We start from the raw sequence: 22,060 nt of genomic DNA on the forward strand, positions 1-22,060 counted from the left end.
TACATTTCTTACATTTTTCGTTACTTTTGACCCCCTCGCATAACATGTAAGTAATTTTTATATTTAAGCAATTTTCGTAACTTTTGAGAACAACGATATTTGTAATACAAATTTTTTATTGTAAACAGTTTACGAACGCATTTCTATTCAACGCATCCAAATGAACACACCTAAAACTGACGGGTCTAAAAAGTATTTCACTCCATATAATATTAGAGATGGCTCGCCATGGCAAAATGAAACGTATCTTGCATATATTAAAACTTGAATAAGCTTGAGTGTGCGCGTGCACATTTCCTACATCGCGAGTCCCCGCGGTTTCGTAGCTACAGAAATGCATGCCCAAAAACGCATAAATTAAAAAAAATACAATAATGTAACTTTTGCAGCAAAAATGTAACATTTCAGGAAATGAAACGTAACTTACGACTCAAGGGCCCTGGCAACATTGGTCCTACTCAACATTAACCATGTCCCAACCGAAGTCGGTTCAATATAGTGTACTATTTTCGATGCTTATTGAAATTGGATCGACAGAACCAAGGACACTTTCCCACATGAATATTAATTGCTGCATAATGAGTACCTTTTACTTTTAAGGTATTTAGCCAATATTCTTTGCATTCGTTATGAATAGACTCTCTTATTATTCACTTTAAGTCCGAGAATGGTATGGCAACATCATCAACAGGGATGCTGCTGTCACTGTCAACAATTGATTTGGCTAAAAAAGAACTAAAAAAATCAACTTGCTCGTTTCTTTTTACTGTTTACACCTACATGCGCTGGTGTCCAAAGGAATTGTACTTCTTTGCCTAGATTCTTCAGTTGAAACCAACGCCTCTTGATGCTGTATATAATGTAATTCGTATTACAAGCCAAGTTATTATTCTGTAAGGCACGTAAAACACTCATGCTGTCGCGTTATAATGAGCCAACGTTAATCATTTTCTTGATGAATATATTGCAATGTAAATAATAATGCCAAAGCCTCAGCAGAAAAAATCCTCAACTCAGACGGAAGTTTGCGACCAAATCCAAAACGTAAATGAGAAATATAGAAAGCCATTGATACTTTTCTCGACTTGGAACCATCAGTAAATATTTTTCTATATTCATTGTATTCATCTAAAACACTGTTTACCTCTTCTTTATGATTCATATTATTATTTATAATTGGTATGGAAGTAAATTTACTTTCATAACTGTCCATATAGCAAGCCAAATTCTCAGGTCTATGAATTTTATATTTTTGATCAAGTTAAATTATAAATGAAAAATCATGAAGTACATTAGTAGTGGGAACATAGGGACACTGACTATAAAAATGTTTTAATTTTCGCAATAATAAATGATTAGCCATAGATAATAATTTAAGAAGAAAACAATATTTTAGATACTTAAATCTATATGATAAAGGAGCAGTATTGCACTCTATTTGTAATGAATTTATAGGAGTTGTCCTCATAGCACCAGTAACTAATCTAAGATTTTTAATTTGCAGAACATCCAATTTCTTAACAAGCTTTTCATTGGATGCGAAACATAAAAAACTATATTCGAAATGACTGTGGACAAGTGATTTATACAACATGAGCAAAATCTTTGGGTCAGCACCCTAAGACGTTCTTGCAAGGGATTTTAAAATATTAAATGCCTTACCTGCCCTTCCCATACTGCAATCAACATATTTCTTCCATGAAAGATTTTTAGTAAAAACTATCCCTAAAAATTTTACTTCTGACACTTGTGGAATTTCTCTCTGATCATAAAACAATTTGATTTTTATAGGATGAGTTTTATGAAATACTATCATTTTAGTTTTGTCGATATTGATATCAAGATTGAGATATGTAAAGTAATTATGAAGTTTGGTCAAAGTTGCACTAAGACTATTAACTATAGTATTTATATTACAGCCCAATGTATAAATAACAAGATCATCAGCAAATTGCAAATTTCTAACATCCAAACCCAATATTAAATTAAGCCTATAAATATATAATATGAATATTAAAGGACTTAAAATTCCTCCTTGACACACACCTTTGAATGATGCTCTAGGTCCAATAAGTTGATTTTGGAATTTCACATACACTACTCTACCATGTAAAAAATTAAAAATCCACTTCACAATTTTTTCAGGAATACCAATGGTCAATAATTCAGAAGCTAATATGTAATGATTGACATTATTAAATGCTCCAACAATGGCAAAGAAAATACCTATTAGAACTTCATTGTTCTTGAATGCATTTAAAATATCAAAATGTAAATGAGAAATACTTTCATGACAAGAGCGGCCCTTGCGGAATCCAAATTGGTTTGATGGTAAAATATGATTACTTTCTATAAAGAATTCTATTCTTTGTTTTAACAATTGTTCAAATATTTTTTCCATACATGAAGTTAAAGCTATTGGCATATAAGAATCAGCTTGTTCTTTCTTTTTATTGGGTTTTCAAATGGGTACTAAACAATCTGTTTTCCAACTTAAGGGAATGACTGAATGATGCCCTAACAGATTATATATCTTTAACAAAACGTGTTTTGAATTATTTGTTAAATGTTTAAGGACTTTATATGGGACACCATCGAGGCCAAAGGCTGTATCTCGTCTAGGAAAAATGGCTGCATTTAACTCGGCAAAAGAAAATGATTTTGTAAGATAATCAAAACTGGAAGCAGGAATAAATTTATTTTTTAAGTCTAATTCAGCCTCAATAATGGAAGGTGTGTATTTTCTAATAAAATCAAAAATCTAATCTAATCTGGTACAGGAATTAAAGTTAGTGTTTACTTTTTTGAAAATTTTCATATAGTACCATATTCTACATAAAGGAGTAGTTCTGTTGAAGCTTTCACATAAATTTTCCCAACTTTTTTGCCTTTCTTGCTTTAGGGTCAACTTCTTAATAGCTTGCAGCTTTTTAAAATGTATATAATTGGATTCAGTTGAATTACATCTGAAATTTATATATGCAAGTTTGGCCTGTTAAGCAGCTGAAGCACACCTAACATTCCACTAAGGTAGAGGTCTTCTATTTTTATTATAATAAGTGCTGGACTGACTCTGAGAGTTAAGACGATTCCCAACTGACATAGACAACTGAATAGCTGTATCTAACAAATGCATTAATTCTTCATATGAATTTAAAGGATTTTCTTCATTATAATGAAAATTATGCATAAAACTATCTGTAATCGTTCTAAATGTATTCCAATTAATTTTACGATAGTTATGTTGTTGAGGATATTGTTTACTATCAGGCAATAAAATTTGTTTGTCACCAGAAAAAATTCGAACAAAAACTTACTACAGGTAAATGATAGCTTCCTAGAGGCTCATCATGCACGGACCAATCACAAGAAACTGCAACATCAGAAGAAACTATTGTAAGAGCAAGAGCATTTTGTCGCCATTTATGAAAACCTACTGTTGTCATCTGAAAAATTATCATCAATACATTCTAAAACATCAGATCCACGAGTATCAGAAGTCATGCAGCCCCAACTATGGTGCAAGGCATTAAAGTCTCCAGCAATAAGCAAGGGCTCAGGTAAACTTTGAATTGGATTATTAAATTTATTTTTAGAGAAAGGTGGAGGGCATAATTTGGGGCTGTAGAGAGATACTTACTATGGTCAGTTCCTTATTATTACCATAATATAAACGAATTGCGATATTTTGAATGGAATTATCGCTAAAAGTGTCTATTTTTTTTTAAGTTAAGGATTTTGTGGACTAAAATAGCAACGCCATTATGATCGTTACCACTATCTAATCTCACCATCTCATAATTTTTGAAACTAACATGATGATGTGTCTTCAACCAGGTCTCGCATATAATGGCAATATGAATGCTTTTCTCATAAAGAAAATGTGAAAAAATATGTTGATTACTTAGTAAACTCTGGGCATTCCATTGTACAATATTTATATGATCCATAAAAGAGAAAAAATTAAGAGGTAGCTTTTTGTTCTTGTTGTATGTTTTGGATGAGAAAACCTTTAATAGTTTTACTACAAATGCTAGTTTCATTTGATTTGCTCATGGTGATAATTCTTATAACTGAATCAACTAGTACTTTCAAAAAGTAATCAGAATCTAAAAGTGATATAAATAATTCATTAGGACTTTTTTTCTTGCCTAGTGCAGGAAATGATTTTTCATTGACAACATCCACAAATGATCTTTTAATTAACTTTTCTTTATTTTGTTTATACAGCAGGCATTAGTTGGAGCTGTCGTGCAATTCTTATAACTGATTGCCAGCACAAATGGAACATTATTCAGATTTTTTACAAAATTTTGCTAAGTGGCCGTACCGGAGACAGCATAGACACTGTTTAACTGGAGGAATGTATGGTGTAACCTCAAAGCGCCAGCTATTGAGGTCAACTCTTTCTGGTAAAATTTGACAAGAGAATGTAATACACATAGTTTGTTGGTTGTAGATTAAAAGTGTTGTCATCATTTTTGTTTCGTTTCATGACTCTTCAAATAGATGTTATGTTTTTAGTAGTTGTTAGTGCAGTATAAATTTGTTCATTTGATAAATTAATTGGCACATGATGAATAATACCAGTAGCTTCCGTGGCAGCAGCTGGTATACTGGCTTTAAGTTTATTTATATATAGAAATTTCTTATTTGACAGTGCAGCATTAGCCAAAGTTGCACTATCAAATAAACGCCCACCTTATATTTGTTCAAACATACTAATTGCTTAATTCCTTTATTGTATCTTTTCAGATTATTAGCAAGAAACATCATATCTCTATCCCCCAGCGGTTTGTTCTTTGAAAGGTTTTGTACTTATCCACGGCATCGACAGATTTGTGAGATGAAGAATCTGACTCCTCGAACTCCGCTTCATCAAACCCTGCCTCAGCTTTTTTCTAACGTTTCCTTTTCCCCCATCTTGGACAAATTCCTTCTTCTAGTTATAAATATGTATCAAGATATAAATATGTTATAGTTATGTACTCTTAAATCGTGTTAAAATTTTTATTAATAAATTTAAAAATTGCGCCAATTTGTTTTAGAGGTTCCCGCGCTTTCCTTCCATAGATCACAAACAAATTAGAATATTATATAGAATTAATTAGCTAAGATACAAAAACTATGCTGCAAAATTATTTACATTTTTATTTATATTTCTTTTTTTGTTGTTAGAATACTGTTATACATTTCTTGTAATTAATTTGATGTTGTGTTTGACATCTTTGTCCTGATTAGTTGAGAAATGATACTCTTATGACTAATGTCCCTGACTAATCAGGTAGAAAAGTAATGTACTTACCTAGAAATAGCGGGAAAAGAGAACATAGATTTTCTGATAACTTTCAATACTAAGTACTTAGTGTTGATTTTGGTAACACTAAACGGCACTTTGCAGACAACGCAAATTAGCATTTTAATCGGGTATCTGAAAAAGTATCACAGCCACACAAACTGAATAATGTTTCTGTTTTTAGTACTTATTCTTAGGGTCGAGGAAGCGTCGTTTGACTTCTCTAAAGTTTTGAGCGCATTCTTTATGAATTATCGCTCACTTTAACGGTGAAGGAAAATAATGAACTTTGTAAAATATGATGGATGTTTGCAGGCAAATTAAGCTCAGTATGTAACATTATCGAAAAGAATAATATTTTAATACTTACTATTTGTTTTACAGACTTTAATCGACAATTGATGAAAAAAAAGCATTGAGTTTATTTCTAGATTCCTTCTTCACCTAGTCATCGCTTAAGTAGCTAGTGACTGCCTGGTAGGTTAGCTAGGTTAGGGCTTTTATCGTCTTAACTAGTGAGGATCATCTTTTTTATTTCTTCTTTCTTGCCAGTCCGAGCTGGCTACTTTGTTTACTTTGTAGTCTTTCACTTATATTTTTATGTCTAATATTAAATGTATTTAATAATAATTAAATATTCTCATGTATTACCTTGACTTATTATAAATGCAACTATTTTCACCTACGTGACGAATAAAGCATTTTATATTATTGAAAGTTAAACTTAAAAAACTATTTTAAAAATATTATTGCTTTGTGGCTTATGTACCGAATGCCGGCAATAGACGTTTTTTAAAATTATAAACACTATTTATGTCTTCGAAGATTATAAAAAAATTGATATCCGCAAAATCTCCAATTATCGGCGAATTTCTGATTTTCATACCTCCGGAGCATAGTTCTAATATAGTTCGATTTGCAGGTTTCAATCAATGAAATCTCGAGTTATGATTTCTTTTTATTGAAAACTGCATTTCGTAGAATCAGAAAATGAAAATTGTATCAGAGTTTCCATGCTGGAAGTTTTCTTCCCGAATAGTTAAAAATACAATGTCTCGCTACTAAGTTTTGTTACAGGAAGCTATAAAATGAATTATTTTTAATGTAATAAATTTTCAACTAAATAAATACAAAATACAGGTAGGTACTTAACATGGCCTACTATGCATACCACCCTACCTATACCGACAGTACTCGTTTGTCGTCTGCTATAGTAAGTGTTTTGTCTTTTCATGTTGAATAACATTTAACGTCAGAGAAAACGAGATAAAACATTGTAAAACCATGACTATTAGTCCTCAGTAATTAAATAAGTATAAGTTTTAAAGTTTCTGGGTTTCTTGCATGGTACTTCACACTAGTAGTACTTAATGTAAATATGTACGCAGTGCTTCATTATTTTTTTTTTAATGAAGATGTTAGAGTTAGTGCTTGAATGTATTTAAAATCTAATAATATGTTTTAGTATTATGATAATATAGTGATTTAGTTAACAAAATAATTTACGTTATCATAGTATCAGCAGGTATGAGCTTTGTTTTATATCAGAGATGTTATGGAGCTCCGTATCCGTAACCGAAACTATCGGATATTGGAAATAAAAATATATCCATAACCGTAACCGTATCCGTTATAAAAGTTTCGGATAAGTTACGGATAATATGTTCCGACAGGTTTTTGTTTCACTGCTCACGCGCTACGTGATTTTTGTATAGTTTGTTTGTTATTTTTAATCATAACAAAACCTAATTCATAAATAGTTTTTATTTTTATTTAGGAGTAGGTAGGTACTTAATTTAGTAAAGTAAAGGAAAAGTGTTGTGTTACGTACTAAATTGATTTATAAGGACAAAATACGTCCAAAGTAATTTAATTTGGAAATTTTTTGATCAAGTCAAAGGTAATTTTGCAAAATGTAAACAGTCTGATAAAAACTTTTCACGGAGAGGAGGTGGCACTACTTCACTGAAACTTCATCTCAAATTAAAACAGAGGTTTTCCGAAAACCCATGTTCCCCAATTAGTTCATCGATAATTAATAACCGACGATGACGACGAACGATAGTTAGTAATCGTTGCCCTACTGTATTACATAATATTTTTATTTTACTTTAATCTAATATCCGTAACCGAAACTATCCGAAACAACCGGATAATCAGAAATAATTACATATCCATAACCATATCCGAAACCGATATAATTTTATTCCTATATCCATATCCGCATCCGAAATTTCATATCCTTAACATCCCTGTTTTATATAGGTAGTTACATAACGTATTACGGTATTATATGTTGTCATCACCCCTACATACATCATTGGTGTCTAGTGCATCAACCTGCAGTGCCAAGGTTCGGGGATGGGTCTTACTCTTGCGAAGGATGAACGATGAGGCCAATCTCTGGAGCTTGGACATCATATCATGCTTTGGCCGCAATACATTTGACACGCCAAGACTTTTTAGGAATTTCAATTTGTAGTAATATGTAGATACAAACCTGCTGTACTGTGCTGGTGGTAAAATATATAACTCCCGGCTAGGGACCCGTAAATAAGGTGTAAAACCTGGTACAGAGGTTCACGTGAGTGTGTCGCGGACCGGAATTATTCTTTGCTTAACCGAATTTAAACATCATCAACAATCATGTCTCGCCAGTTGATATTCTATCTACTCTTACTCCTAAATAGAGACTTACCATCAGGTGCTCTGCAAGCAAGTCGATTAAAATCTTAGGTCTTGTATTCGTCTTCTCGTGGGAATCTTGCGACTGCTCTGAGGGGATGAAGAAGTTGAGTATTGTGACAGCTAGCGATTTTGCAAATCTAGATATTGTTGAATGTAGGCCGACCACGACTGCAGATAGACGGATGGTCGATTGAGAAGACACGTGCTGGAGTGGAGACGACGATTAGTTAGACGTAGTGTAGGACGCCCTGCTGCACGATGGACCGACGATTTGAAAAAGGCGGCGGGTAGCGGATGGATGCGCGCTGCTCAAGACTGGGATGGTTGGCGCTCACTTGGGGAGGTCTACGTTCAGCAGTGGACGGTGACAGGTGATTTAAAAGTGTTAAATGTTGTGTCACGCAATAATTTTGAATGTTGGCCAAGATGCAGGTTTTCTAGAGTTATTTTCTTAGAATAGATCTTGTAATTAGATGAACTTTTGCACATCGCTTCATATGCACAGTTTGCGTATTATAATACTCAGCAACAGGATAATAATAAAGTTCAAACCAAGAAAACGGTGCTTGTAGTTCGATCTAGACCAAGCGGTGCTACCTAACCAGGGTCACAATAAAAATTACCTAGAAAAAGTATAAAAATCATTGGAAAACTAGTTCTTTTAAAGATATTTAGTGAATAATAGTATTCACTTGCAGGGGATTACATGATAGGGTATCGGGCGGCAGTCACGTCCACTGGCGACTGTGGGGGATGGCTCGACAGGAACGCCGGCCACCCCGCGCGGTATTTGCATAGCTAACGAGTACCCCTCGCCCCTCAGGGGAGGCTCCAGCCCCCCACACTCGACACTATGTACTCAATCCGATATTGAAATAAGCTCACTGGAAATTACGTGGTTCAAAACATTGCAGCCGCGAGAACCTTACAATCTAAGTACATCATTCGCTTTGACCCTGATGCTCACACAAGGCTGTGCCTGTATCTCAGACTTTATTTTTCATTTCACATATTTCAATATATTATTATCTTAAATAAAAATAATTATTCTAAACTCTAGAATCTAAAATATTGCTATACTTTCTATATTAGGTATATAGCATTATTGAATGTGTGTGTGTGTGTGTATGTGTGCTTATGTGCGTGGGTACGCAGGTGCGTGCGCGTATGTTTGTATATAAAACTAAATTTAATAAAATTATTTAATCTATATAAATAAAAATGAATCATCGAAATGTTTGTACGCGCATAACTTCTAAACCACTACATCAAATTGAATAAATCTTTGTTTTAAGTGTTCATTATTAAGGTTTGCGTGAAAAAATATTTAAAAAAAGTATAGTAAAGATTTAAAAATGTCAGAAAATTGAGTGTGCGAATGAGACAGGAGACTGTGAGATACTTATAATACTATTATAGTAATGCAATTAAAGCTAATACATATTTACTTATTATAATATTATTATAATCGATAAGCTTACATAATATAAAACAAAGTTCCTTTTTCTGTCTGTATGCTGTCCAGTTAATCAAAAATCAATAACGTTTTTCTCGAAATTTACTGAACGGATTTTTATGAAATTTGGTATAGAGATATTTTAAGACCCCGGGTAGGTTATAGGCTACTTCCTATCTGGTAAATATATAGTGAGACTTTTATCCCGGAAAACATCTTCACGCGGGTGAATAATAATTATTAATATATTTTCAAGAATCTTTCTATGTCTCCATATTTGATATTTATTAGCAGACTGTTAATTTTATACATTGCTTCCTGAGTCGGCAATATTTTAATAAAGTATTTTTTGTTTTTTATTAAAAATGTACAGGGATCTAAACAAGACTAGCAAACGTTTTATGTATTTGGACTGTGGCCTGAAATCTATAATTGAGCATTTTCTTATTTTCCTGGTGGTTAAATATTAATTTAGGGCTAGTAAAGGTTGTACTTTATGCCTAAAGATCTCTAACGCTTAGTATAATTTTTTAAAACCTTTTATATATATAACATCACAATTATATGATAAATGCCAAATTATATTAACTGTGTTATATTAACATAAATATAATAAAGAAGACATTAAAAATTATGTGCTAATGGTATTAAACAATAAGTAACCAACATTATCATTTAATGATCTAATCATTTCTTTCTCATTTTATTCTTTATAACAGGAATTATTCCGGGAATTAGAGAAAGTGATTGATTATTGATTGAAATGTTCGGTTCTAAGAATAAATCCCATAAAGTACCGTTTAATAAATAGAACAATAGTAGATGTTTGTTTATAAGTTTTAATTAATAACAAAATTCGATAGAAATATGATTATTGGGATATAAACGAGAAAGTAAAGGAGTGGAAATAGGATTAAAGACTAATTAGATTAAAGATGTTCATTGATCACCGCCGCTCGTGACAGTTAATAGATGCATCACTAGTTGTCAGCGGATAGTAAAGGCAACGGCTCTTCCTCGTATGTTTCAGCAGTAACGGGGTGCAATCGTCGCGAGCGACAGCCGGCTCCGAGAGGAAGAGACATTCGTCTACAATCCCAGAAGTATGCGACGCGATCATTGGAGAGTTCGCCGAGTGCGGCGCTGAGCGCTCAGATCAAAAGCCACACTTGTACAAACGTATACCAGTTGTGCTTACCTTCGCTCGATTACCGAAATCAAAATCGACAGATATCGATATGGCGTGGTTGTTTTGTTGAAACCTACGTAATACACAATCATTGTGCGTTTACACGACTGTGAACTCTATGTTTTTGCGGTAAGGGTGGTATCGAGTTGCGGTGGGAGGGCCGAGGCGGAGTGACTTGCAGAGGTGCGGTGGTCCTCGTAACAATCGCCGAGCACTCGCGCGGCGCGGTGCACAGAGCACTCGCGGTGTTCAGAGACCCACGTTTATGAGTCTGCATACCGAGGTAATATTGTCGTCTATTGAAGCCAATTTAGCCGGTCGTGTCACTAAATAATGATTTACAAGCTCTTGTTATTTTGATATCTGCGTCTAACGGGTTTTGGTTGGAACGGGCAGTAAGTCTATAATTTAAACAAGATTGCTTTTAAATGAATCCATGTGCTTGACAATTCGATTTATTTACATTTCAAAATTGATTTCATATTATTTAACTTAAGAGAGTTGTGCATGTTAGCTGTAGGTAGTGCTTCTGAAGGTTTCTTAATTTTTTAATTGAATGCATAAACAAGATTCGTATAAATTCTAAGAACCAACATTTGCAACAGTCCAAGTCTGTATTCGCACGGGTACAAATAATGATAGACTTTGTAGTAAATAATTTCAATTAGTTTTTAATTGTATTCGTTGTTACCACTTTCAGATTTATTGTTACACTTTGAAAATTCTGCACCAATCAGTATCTCTTTACTGGATTACCATTAATACATACATTTGAATACTTCACAGAGGTGGTCGAATTAAAAATCCCATGTGGATTGTTGTTCTCTGCCCGCGGCTCACCTGCGCCGGTATTATGGTGTCTGGCGACGTGAAAAGGCCGGTATCGGCGGGATGATATATTGAGAGGCTATGACGCGCTGCTTTGATGGCCCGTCAATATCTGTTAGAGGCTCGAGTGGACACCGGCCCTTATAGCCGCGCACACTAAACACTGCGCTCATGGATGAGGCACTTGTGATAACAACATTTGCGTATAACCAAATAATTGGTGTTTTTTTCTATCCTGACATTGTTAATTTACTCTGCGCCTTAATATGAATACAATGTACTTGATGCTTATATCGTCGATCAACGAGCCAATTTAACTTCTTTCCTTAAAACAAAACACGCATCACACCTTTATTCTTGAAAGGGTAGGGAAGAAGTACATCGAGGGCAACCATATTTTACCAACTGTACTTATTCCGTCCCACGAAGTGATGGGAGGGAAACCTATAGCCATATCGGGCATAAATTCTAGACACCGAGCTGATACTATGCAGAAAAATTGATTGCACCTTCGAGACAGTTAAGGTTTCCCAGGGAGATTACTTTAAATATTGCCTTTCTTACTGTTTTTTCCTAATTTCATGCTAATGGCTATACCATTTATGTTATTTCTTTGCTTTGTGTATTTTTGGTGGTTATCATTAACTACCAGGAAATATAAGTCTGTATTCTAATATAAAAAGTTAATCGCGCCGTGTCTGCTCCGTATGTTTACAAGATGCGTGGTGCAGCGGAGCATGTGTGCCGCGGCGGGCGGGCGCTGCGCCGCGCTGGTCAGAGGTCGGCATTCCTCACCTCTGAAAACGTTGGCCATTATTACACCTTGTCCATACAAAGGTCGCCTCGTCGGTCTAGTGGCAGCACTTGGACCTCGCGTCTGTGAGGTCCCATTCGAACCCCGAGTCGCGCAATCAACTCATATTTTGATTTGAAACATGCACGAGTCGCACGGAATTTTTGTAAACCTGAGTTTTATTTTTTACACTTTATATAGGTGCTACACGAGATGCACGCGCGTACATACCGGAGATATTCTCCGTTACTGAATCTTTTAGTTATAAAAAGGTTAAATAGTGCAGATGTGCATTACGAGAGAAGAAAATTACAAAATGTCAAACAGAAGATACACATTGCTTAAGCGCAGCGGTCTGTGGACTCAGCGGCTTAGTTACATTAACTCAACCTGGGTTACGGAATGATTAGACGCTAGGTGATCACTAGAAAACTAAACATCTAGCTATTAAGAGTGTACAAAGCGAAATAAAATATAATACATTATACATTTAAGGAAAGAAGCACAGGGTAGCTTCTTTTTTTCCATTTATAGCATCTATTTCTAAAGGCTTGTGGGGTAGGTATCAGGGGAAATTAGGGGCTCTCACACTGAACCGAAATATGTAGATGGGCATCTTATATGCCATACTGAACTGCCTACCTCTTCTAACGGACTTGATGCTAGGTTTTGTTCAAACAAATTCGATGTACAATTTTAGAATATCACTTATATACAACTTAAAAATTTCCCGCTCGTTACTTCGCCACTCACCAGTACTCATATTCTCTGGGTTTCTTCGCAAAAGCTCATACAACTTGGCGCGTCAATTTGGTATCATAAAAATATTGAATTATTTGTATAATGTTTTTTTTTGGTATCTCAACAGCATGACATAATTGCATTGTATTGTAATAATGATGCTTTATTGAAATTGTTGCTGTTGCCTTGGTGGTTTACTCTCCAATGAGTGACAGAGCTGGATCTGTTAAGTTGTCTAACATGGTGTGCCGGTTAGCAGGTTCAATAGCATTTGAAATACTTAAATTGATCTCTTAGGGTTATTCCTTTGTTCTCAATAGTTTCTTTTATTTTTAAGTAACCGGTAATTAAAAATAAAATTAGGAATAATTATATCCGTGATGCGACAGTTGCGTGCCCGAGATCGAAGGCGTACGTCCCACCCTCGCAAGGCTCTGCTCACGTTATCAATATGGTTAGTTTATTATGACTATGTTAAAAGGCAATTTATTGTGTTTAGTCTACTATAGATGTTGCGTCAGGGTGTAAGCTGATTAGTTATCAATTAGAGAGGGCGCGCGGGGCGGGCGGCGCGTGGCAGACGCGTGCGGCTCAATACTCGGCGCACGTGTCACGGGCGAGCAGCGCTCTCACTCGCCTACTTCTTTAAATGCATTATTTCTATGCCTTTCAAATACAATGTTGTGACAATTTACAGATGTTTCACAAGAGAATGAATTTGTCCGGATATTTATTTTTTTATTACTTATCATGTTTTTTTTGCAGCTTGGGTATGATGTTTTGTCTATCCGTGCCTGCAGCGGCAGCGTGTGCGTGTTGGGCCACTTCTTTGACACGTGATGGAATAGTTCGATAGTTGGTACATGCGTTATACTCGTGAACAGGTGTTTCTTGTGTGGACTGGTTTTTCTTTCGCTTTCTATATGTAAGTCCTAATATGTAATAGTATATTGGAAAAAAAAGTTATGATTCTTGAGAAGGTTGTGCACTTGTATAGGAATTGAAAATTTATTATTTTACAATAAACAAATAAACTAAAAGTATTTGTTGCATGATACATTACATATGTTTTATTAGTCTTACAAGATTAGTAATTTTTGGGTATACAAAATGAAACGATTGAAAATTGAACTTACATTAAATGAATTCTTAGTAAAATATAGTTATATAAGAATATAAATTTAACACATAAACAAATTAAGTACTTACATAAATTATTTTTCTATGCAGTATAAAATATATTGAATGGCAATTGATAATTTAATTTAATGGCATTTAAAGGTATATACTTTCTATAATTATTATTCAAAGAATACAGCAAAACTTACAGATTAATATTACTCTTTTCTTTCCAGATAATTACCTAAAATATGAACTTACAAAATTATTTTATATTTATTTAAAAAAAATAACAATCAATGGACTTAGGTACCTTTTATAAGACAAATATTTAGATTTTACTCTAAATTGCTTGTAACAAGAGGAATGATAAACTATTATTTATCCCTCCAACTTTCAGGCAATACAGCATCACAATATATGTGTTCATAATGCTTTCGAGCAGATAAAAAAGTCTTACAAGAAAGCCACCTATCTCTATTAATTTATTTTATTTCATCTCTTTTTTTCTCGAAAATTAGATTTTTCAGATAATAAATTATACAAAAAACACTCCGTTATTGTTTTGCAGCACAGATTACTATTCAAATTATCATCGAAAGACGAATAAAATACGAGGTTGACTAAAAACAACTTTACGCGGTTATGATCGACACCACCATGGGCAAGCATGGAATACCTAGTCCACAGTAAACAATGTTGTGCGCATGCGTTTGTGAGCAAGGATAATAGTGTGACTCAGCTCTAATAGCAAAATGTACAAAATAATAGTAATTATTTTTCATGACCTTGTTTATGATACATGTTGGAGAGGGGGACTCCCTAACTAAACCTTATATTTTGTAGGACAAATATTTTTTCACGTTATTTAGATAATTATCTCGATAATTAACAAAGAAAAATTCGGTTAGTAATAAATTTTTAAAATTCGTCTAATCAACATATTTTATCCTTGCTACCCCTATTAAGCTACCATTTACCAACATTACTGTAAGGAAAAACTTGGGAGTCCAGTGCAAAGGAAGCTACTCACGAAAAATCAGCTTGATAGTAATAAACGATGAGAAGTGTACCAGGGATCCTGTATTATTGAATCTATATAGTTTTAAATATTTTATTGATTTCCATTTTTTAAATTTCATTTCATTTATTCAGCTAATCGTTCAACCAAAGCTTGAAGTATGTCACAAGCACTTCAATTGAGTGCTGCCGATATAAACCTTACCACTTATACTTACTGTAAACTCACCATACAAAATAATCTAATGGTTGGGTCACTGTTACGTGAAATCCTTAAAAGAGATCAATTAACAATATCGCGACTCCAAAATCTTATTGATGTTTTTTTTCCAAAAATATCGATATTTTAGTTTTCATGTTGCCTTACAAATCATTAGACTCTACCATTTCATTATATTATTTCTAAAACACTTACTGTATTAAAAGTATTTGCCACATCTCAGCAGCTAAACTTCCCTAACAGAACAATAAACGTAGGAATATGTACAATTAGTTGCAATCAACGTCAGCGGGTTTTATCTCCGCTAATCCATTTGTCTGAACAATGGGGCGACGGAGAGCGCGCAGGATTTCAAAGCCACCTCGACGATCTACATAAGGGCGGAAAGGGATTTGGTTTTTTATTCGGTTCCGAGCCCGCATGTCGATGTTTGCAGACTAAATGATGTTAACGGGGAGGGTCGGAGGGTCGGGGGTACGGAGGGTGGGAGTGATCGGCCCTCGCGGCATTATCCCGCTATTGTATATGAGTGCTCCTGTTTGTAGTTCTCTTAGATCGACACGTAGCTTTTTCATTGTCTATTTCGTTTATTTGGACGGTTAATTTCGAAGAGTCATTTGATCTTTATTAGCAACAGAATCGATTGGTATTTTTTTGCATACATTGCCTATTTTCTTGCTAACTGTACATATATTTAAAAATTTGTAAATGCAGATATTAATGTCTTCTAAAAATATGGGCAGTCTGCATAAAGTTTTCTTGTAGCTGCAGCAGTTCACTCGCATAAATCTACCCTGTGTTATACACATTTTACTTCCATAACAAAAGGTGTCTATAAAATAAATATTATAACATAAAAATATATTATATATGTATGTCAGTAATAGTAATTACTAACAAGCAATTATGCTTTTCCATATTTTAAAGAGCATCCTGTTTGCACGTACAATTTACAAGCATCACCGTTTCCAAACACACCGATAGATGGCAGTTATCATTTTTAAATTGCGCTGTGGTTTACTGTAGTCGCGGATGGTACAGGCTTCTAAGTTCCATATGGTAGGTATTGGAGAAAACAAGATAACATACTATTTTTTAATGAGCAGCCAACGTTGGGTTTCCAAGGAGTGCCGTATACCTAACTCCTAAAAAACTTACGTTTGTAGCGCATGGACACTAGAAGATGGTTTTGTTTAATTTTGTTAGCGAAAAAGGGTCAGCAAGTACGCTTTTTGAAACCGGCTCTAAAGAAGAAATCTTCTACCAATCCGCACTAAGCTAACATGGTGGACTAAGGTCTAATTCCTCTCAGTAGTAGAGAAGGGTCGTGGCCAGCAGTGAGACAGTATATAATAGAGGGCTAAAATTATTAAGGAGAAAGTTTTATCAATCCGTCATATCTTATTTTTATGTTGTTTAACGATAATTTTAGCTCATGGTCCGATTTAAATAATACTCTTTGAGTTCTCGTTCTCGTTAAGATTACTCGTTTCGTTGAGTTAGATATAATTTCTACCATACATACCAGGGTATTAAAAATATTGATTTTTGACCTTGAACTTCGAAGATACAAAAGGTTGTCGCTCAAAATGTAATAGCATGAAAATGATTCTTTTTGTATTGAGTTCCATTTAATGTTTCTATAACTAAAGAAAAAACAAAAAATAAATACTTTTTGATATAAGAAACAACAAAAGTCTAAAAAATAATAAAATTTTACTCATACAATTTATAGGCACATTAAATATTTTTTGAAGTCTGCGTGTCTTCTTCAGGTTTAAAGAATGGATACAAACACTTTCTAGTTGATAATTACATTGTAATGATAATTTCTATACAAAAGGTAATAATATCCCATCAAAAACATAAATGTGAAATGAGAGCTAAGTTCAATATTATGATTGTTGACTTCGACGACAAAATAAGTAAGATCGACCTAAATGAATACTAACTTCTATGGTCGGTCCTGGAATTTATTTATAACAACATAAAATATGTCATAATTTCTTCTTACAACTCAGGATAACACATTGAAGACTAAGGTCCGACTTGGCAAGTTCCAATATACGAATTACATTATAGCTTTAGAAATACTTATGTCTGTACAAAGTTTTAAAAGCGTCAATGGCATTATATCTCTTCATAAGTTTCAGTGCTCGTTGTGTTTGTTCTAGTCTATAATACAAATTTCTTATGACATGAGAATCTATCTAGTCTTAAAAAGATGCTCGCACATATATCTTAGAATGATTATAAGTGCGATATGAGAGGAATTTAGTCAAAAAAATTAGAAATGTTACTGTTGGGCATTCTTTATATTATGTCGATGATAATTATGTTATGTGCCCTGATTTCTATTCCTAAACATTCTAAATGATTCATTCTTACATACATACTTACTGTCGGGTAGCGTACAACAAATACACAATAATTCCTGTTTCTGAAATTTCTAGTTCCTTAATAGGTTTCTATTTGTTTTCGTAGATAGAATCGACTTTGAATACAAAGTTTAATTCTGTTTAAAAGCGTATTAGAGTTGCGTTTTCTACTAAATGTATGGGGAAAGTTTATCGCAATATCTGATCTTAAAAGTACAACCTTTTGTGGTGTCAAAGGATCTTTTGATCCTCATTAGCAATAGAAACGATTGGTAATTTGTTTGCATAAATTGTCCATTTCTTTACTATTTATTAAATATTTTTCCAAAAATCAAAAATGAAATACATTCTTTTTAGATTTTTTTTTGTATCTAAGTTAAGGTTAAGGTTTGCTAGGTGCTTGCTGCTCCATCTCGAAAATCCACTCGGTATTATACAGATTTTGTTCCCTTGAGGAAGAGTGTCCTTATAAATAAATATTATACCATAAAAAATGGCAATAACCATAATGAGTAGCAAACAAAGGAATTTAGTAATTTGTAAATTGATTGCCTATAGTTTCGTTCGTCAAGGATCAGGTGTAGAGCGGCTCGGCGGGCAGTAGCAGTCGCCAGTCGCTTCTCCTGTGCCGTGCACTTGTTATTACATGTAGCACGCGTCACTACACAGTATTATGCTCACCCCCGCGGTACAACACCGCTTACAACTTGTCTTGATACTTTAATAAACATATTTAAAATCTTAGAATATTTAGTTTGTTTTTTAGTTGATATTATTATATTATTAATACAGCTAATTGTATTTTTTATTATATCAAATGCCTCCCTATCCCTATCCCTTCTATCTGAATTTCGGCTACGGCGGCCAATTTTAAAGGGGAAAGTATTATAGTGCACAAGTGTATGCGCAATATACTTACAGGTGGACTTTCTTCTTCTTCACTCGGATAGTCCGGTGAGATGGAAACCGAGAAGCATCAATCATCAAGCACAGGGTATCACATTGCCAACATCCTGACTCAGAGCTGCGTCTGGGAAACTTTAAAGATGGAAATACGTACCTAGTTGTCCATTTTTTAGTATATATTATTTTCCTTTTTTTTTTAGAAATTAAATAAATTTTTACCCAATTTCCAATTGCAAGTTTATGTAAGTAGAATATTCTTAAAAAATATTTTTATCATGCTCTCGTATAATTACGATACTTCCACCGCCGCTTTCTTGCTGTTCTACATGTTTCTTAGAAGGTTTTGTACCTACCATCATCTCTAAAATACTGACTAAAATGGGTCTTTGAATATATTTTTATGTTTATTGTATTATACTACAAATAATATAACCTAACGCGTTTTTTTTGCGTGCACGGTACTCTGTAATTTTAGATTTACATTCCACAAGTATCAAGACATCTAGGACGCTCATTCCGACAATTGCAACGTAGGTCGTATGAGCGGTGATTACACAGGCCTAATTCGATAAATACAAGTCCCGAGGGGCGCCGAGTCGCGCAGTGGGACCGCCGGCGCCCCCTCTAACGACATTTATCTCTTGATTGCGCGTTTGTGATGCGTCGACCGCGCCGTGCCGCCGCCGCGCCGCAGCCTCACCGCCGCGCCGCCGCGCGTCTCCAATGCGTCTTATTAACTTGTTTATTGTGCGTCGATTCTCTGATGCACTGTAATGACAAGACGTGAGCTAGGCATTAACTTGATATCTAACGATCTCTCCCGTGGATGGATGGCTTTTGTTAAACCAGACATTCATTATTTCTACAAAGCTTCTGACATGTGGGATGTGGATTCTACAATTATTGTCGTTTCTGGGTTGATACCAAAGAGCCTCGACCTACATCTTCGGAAGCTCTTAATTGGCCGTTGGGTCGGAGGCTAGACGCAGAAGGCAGTATTGCTGGACACGGCGCGCATTGTGAGGGCATTCCTTACTTTGACTTCCTAACCGCCGGTGGCCTGGGTCTTGAACTTCGCCATCGGAGGGTCATCAATTTTTTTATATTTTTATATGGATGTTTGTTTTAAGAATGTGGTTATATGTAAAAAAGTAAAAAAAAACTTTAAAATAAAGAGAATAAACTATCTTTTAAATTAAATGTAGTGAGCTGAGTAAGATAAATAATGTGTAGCGTCACCTGTACGAAGCTGACGCCATCTATTTCAGAAATCGGATGATAAAATTCAATTTTTTTCAAGTGAGCAAATTACCAGGACAAATGGTACCTATGTGTGCCAGGACATGTCCTATTTGCGTGCCAAATTTTATTCCAACCTGTTCAGCTGCTTTTACGTTTACTTCTAATAAAGATCCAAACGTTTTCGCATTTATAATAATATTAAGTACTAGTTGTCCGGGCAGGCGTTGTCCCTACCGCATGCCGCATTTTATATAACCTACCGTTCATCTTTTAGTTCTCGAGAACAGTGAAATCAATCGGATGCAAATTAATCCTGTAATTCAAGCTGGAACTAACTCAACTCTGGCAAAAACTTTCATTGAAATCGTTTAGGTGATTGGAAATTAGCCTCTACGAAAAAATCTTCGCATATAAGAATATCATCCAAATTATCCACTTTTTCGTGGATTTTTCAAATTATTATATGATATTAAGCCGATTTGTACTCAATAATAGTTTTACGTACACTTAAAGAAAGTCAAAAAGAAAGAAAGATTTTATTATTGGGACAATATCAGTATACAATATAAAACAAAGAAGGGAAGAAACAAATTATGTAATGAAATATAACGTAATTATACCCATTGTGCCAACAATGGGAACCCTCATTCAGCTCCTTGCTGCAGTACCAGCCTGCCTGATACTAAAGCGCTGTTGTCAATGAGGGACTGTTGTCAATCAGGTGATGCAGACACTCAGTGTGAAACATAATATTTGACAATAATACAATTGTTTTAAACACATTGTATTATTATCGTCGTATATATCATCATCAAGATCTCAGCCACAGGAAGTCCACTGCTGAACATAGGCCTCCCCCAAGGATCTCCAGGTCGACCTGTTGGAAGCGGCCTGCATCCAGCGACTTCCTGCGACCTTAGCCAGGTCGTCCGTCCACCTTATATATATATATATATATATATATACGGTAAGTGGCCAGTTTAGTAGTCTGTGTAATAATATTATTAGTGTTTAAAATCGTACGTACTGGGGCCTTATTCTCTATACCGCACGTTATTTTGACAGTGCGTAACAAGCACGTAACACAACGCATCATGTTTAGGACTATAGAAATTTGGCTTACAGAATACCATTCCACGCACATTTCTTGAAGATAACATGACACGGCCGCGTTACGCGTTTACACTATCATACAGAATAAGGGCCCTGCTTAAACACATGTTTTTATTCATACTAAAATAAATGACTATCGAATCCGATCGCCTAAAGAGAAATGAAAAAGGCAAACTTGCATGTGGTATGGTGAATACACATGTGGTAACTGGTAGTCACCAAGCCAAATCTACCTCAAGAACGAAAGGTACTAATGATGAGGGGGACTGCTGTTGGCAGGAGGCTATTAACTTTTCTATTCGGTCTAAAAGGAATAGGAAAATTTTTCAAGTTTAGAATTCTTGTACCTTCCATTCACACCGGTGGACACAGACCCATTTTTATTATCACCAAAGCTGACGAGTTGACAGCTCACCTAAAGGTGGTAAGTGGTCGTCGACTCCCATGGAAGACGGCGCCGTCAGAGGCAGAGAAACAAGTAATTACCGTAAAACTATGTTTAAACCTCGTTTGATAGGACAAATTATACCGGTGAACCGATAGTGTGAACGCATCTGGTAGTTTTAGTATGAATAAAAACATGTGTTTAAGCAGTACGTACGATTTTAAACACTAATAATATTATTACACAGACTACTAAACTGGCCACTTACCGTCTCAGCGGATCCCACGCTGCGCCCATTATACACATATATTTTTGCTGAAAATATATATTTCTATTACGTGTTTATGTCGAATATGTAAAAGAAATTGCTGATGTTTAGTTTGAATTCTTTGTAAGACTGGCTGTATGAATTTGATATTTAGTAAAAGTATCATCACGACGGGCTGCAGTACGAGGCAATTCCATAAACAGCACCCGCGACCCGTGATTTAGCTCCATGTGATTGGCACGACACTGCTCGTAAACCCCATGACAAAGCGCCATCAAGCGGCTTGATCGCTGCCTCACAATACACGGCAGCGCTCACTCGCTGCAGGCTCGCTGGTATCGGTCGTAAGCCTGGATTTATCCCCTGATCCCTCAGTAGCCATCACTGCTGGAGTCCTGCTGCACTTAAATTGTTATTA

General features: G+C 34.9%; 1 long non-coding RNA gene across 3 annotated transcripts; it reads left to right on the forward strand.

The window, feature by feature from the left end:
* The first annotated feature begins 724 nt into the window (after positions 1-724).
* On the forward strand, positions 725-5,804 carry LOC115455258. Of its 3 annotated transcripts, XR_005113267.1 has the most exons (6): positions 725-1,097; positions 2,146-2,331; positions 2,576-2,733; positions 3,295-3,560; positions 4,231-4,412; positions 4,756-5,804. It is a non-coding gene; the product is annotated as an uncharacterized LOC115455258 (long non-coding RNA). The 3 variants fall into 3 exon arrangements; XR_005113266.1 differs by having other exon boundaries at positions 725-2,331; XR_005113268.1 differs by having other exon boundaries at positions 725-2,331; positions 3,323-3,560.
* The last annotated feature ends 16,256 nt before the right edge of the window (positions 5,805-22,060 follow it).

This window comes from Manduca sexta, chromosome 27 (genome assembly GCF_014839805.1).
Source record: "Manduca sexta isolate Smith_Timp_Sample1 chromosome 27, JHU_Msex_v1.0, whole genome shotgun sequence".
NCBI classification, from domain to species: Eukaryota; Metazoa; Arthropoda; class Insecta; order Lepidoptera; family Sphingidae; genus Manduca; species Manduca sexta.